The sequence below is a fragment of the Mus caroli genome, chromosome X, assembly GCF_900094665.2.
Source record: "Mus caroli chromosome X, CAROLI_EIJ_v1.1, whole genome shotgun sequence".
In the NCBI taxonomy this organism is placed as follows: domain Eukaryota; kingdom Metazoa; phylum Chordata; class Mammalia; order Rodentia; family Muridae; genus Mus; species Mus caroli.
This window is the reverse complement of record NC_034589.1, coordinates 42,009,195-42,011,377: the sequence shown is the minus strand read 5'-3', so window position 1 is coordinate 42,011,377 and position 2,183 is coordinate 42,009,195. Positions and strand designations below refer to the sequence as shown.

The window sequence follows — 2,183 nt, the reverse complement described above, 5'->3', positions numbered from 1 at the left end:
ATATTAACATAGCAGTTACTCTTGGGGGAACTCCAAGGACAAGGAGGAAATCAAAGCACCTTAACAGGTGAAAGCTTTTATTGAGACTTTAGTTTTATTATTCTATCGAGATGCTGTCTTACTATTTAAACATAGTACAGGTTGGCCTTGAACTTATTGCATATCTGAGCTACCCTCAATCAAGAGTAGCCACCATATCGTTATACTTTGTATATACTTTTAAACCTCACCCCTCAAAATGACACACAGTGTATACCAAGACCCACACTTCTAAGAAAAAAGACTAGCGTGGGTGTGTGGGCGTGGGTAAGGGTGTTCAAGCTCTTCTTGGGAAGGAGAGGGTATATGCACTTCACTGTCTCCAAAGCCTAGAGTTAACACTAAAAAAGGGACAAATTCAGAACTAAGACAAATACACTAACACACCGAGGTGTAAATAGAGCTCAGAAGTTGAGTTGGTGCCCAGCATGTTCTAAGTCCTAGGTTTGCTCTGGCACCAATAAAAATAGAAATAGAAATAAACAATATATATGCCAGGTGTGGTGGTATACCACCTTTGGTCCCAGCATTCAGGAGGCAAAGATAAGTGGGCAGATCTCTGAGTTCGAGGCCAGGCTGGTCCGCAGAGCCAGTTCAAAAACAATTAGAGCTATACAGAGAAACCCTGTCTTGATAAACAAAAAGCAAATAATAATTGAAAAATAAACCAATATGAAAATCTTTGGAAGAAGGAAGGAACCTGGACTTGCCCTGACTTTTAAGCCCAGTTGTTGCATAAGACTCATATTCCGCCTGCTGGATTCACAGAGTAGTTCAGGAATAATTCCAAGGCTTGTGGGGTGCTAAAATGTGCATGGCTTTCCCTAGTGGCTTCCAAATTCACCTCCAAATCACTGGCAGAGAAGTTTTGCTGCAACTGTACATAAGGCTGCAGAAAGTCCTCCCCGAAGTTATGGAGTGGAGCAGCGTTCCAAGGCTGGCTGTTCCAGGACTGAGCGGTCCAGGCCTGGTTGTTCCAAGTTGGGTTGGTCCAGGTCTGGCTGCTCCAAGTTGGGTTGGTCCAAGTCTGTCTGCCCCACATGGAAAGGCTTCCAGATGCATTCACCAGATAGCCCTGGGGATAGCTGCAATGGATGCTGGGATACTCCACTGGTGCTGAGCCCTTCTGAATCAGACCATTGCTAGTCTTCAAACACTGGTTTTTCTGCCACCACTTGCACTTCATCCTTTGGTTTTGAAACCAGGTCTTAACCTGCTTATAGCTCAGGTTCAGAATGGAAGAGAGTTCTTGAAACTGCTGGAGGCTGAGGTACCTCTGCTTCTCAAACCTGTCCTTGAGTGCACACAGCTGGGCCTGAAAGAACACAGTCCGCATCTTCTGCTTCCTGACAAGGACCTTGTTCTCCTCCTTCTCAGGGCCCTTGTCAGCCTCAGGACTTGACAGCTTTTGTTTGGGACTGGTAGAAGAATCAGGGCGCCAGGACACTTTTTTATAGGCGTTTTGGTCTTCCAAACTTTAATCAGAATGATTCTACTAGAGTCTACTGGGGTTTTTCTAGCTCAAAGTCCCAAATTCTTCCACATTAATTCAATGATTCAGTCCCAAAGCCTTCTGGAGCACAGGTCTGGTTTATTGCAACCTATGAGCCAGTTCTGAGTGCTGAACTTCAGTGTCACGTGTCTAGGTGCAGGGGGAAAAACTTAGGGGCTGGAGAGATGGCTCAGCAGTTAAGAGCATGAACTGTTCTTCCAGGGGTCCTGAGTTCAATTGCCAGCAACCACATGGTGGCTCACAACCATCTGTAATGGGATCAGATACCCTCTTCTGGTGTGTCTGAAGACAGCTACAATTTATTCATATACAATAAATAAATAAATTTTTGGGAGGCAGAGGCAGGCAGATTTCTGAGTTCAAAGCCATCCTGGTCTATAGAGTGAGTTCTAGGACAGCCAGGGCTACACAGAGAAACCCTGTCCAAAAACAAACAAACAAACAAACTTAAAGAAACAGAATTTATTTTAGCTCACAGTTTAAGGTTACAATCTATGATAACAGAAATGGCTGCAGGAGCAAAGAGAGGATGCTCACAGGGAGCTATATCAAGAAGCAAAGAGTGGGTAGGGCCACAGGCCTCATCCGGCCGGATCAGCACCGGGGTAGCAGGAGCGCAGGGTTGCCTGAC

The 2,183-nt window shown here is 45.3% G+C and overlaps 1 pseudogene; it reads right to left on the bottom strand.

Moving 5' to 3' along the window:
• Nucleotides 1–781: 781 nt before the first annotated feature.
• LOC110287148 overlaps nt 782–2,183 on the bottom strand; it is a 2,995-nt pseudogene continuing 1,593 nt past the window's right edge.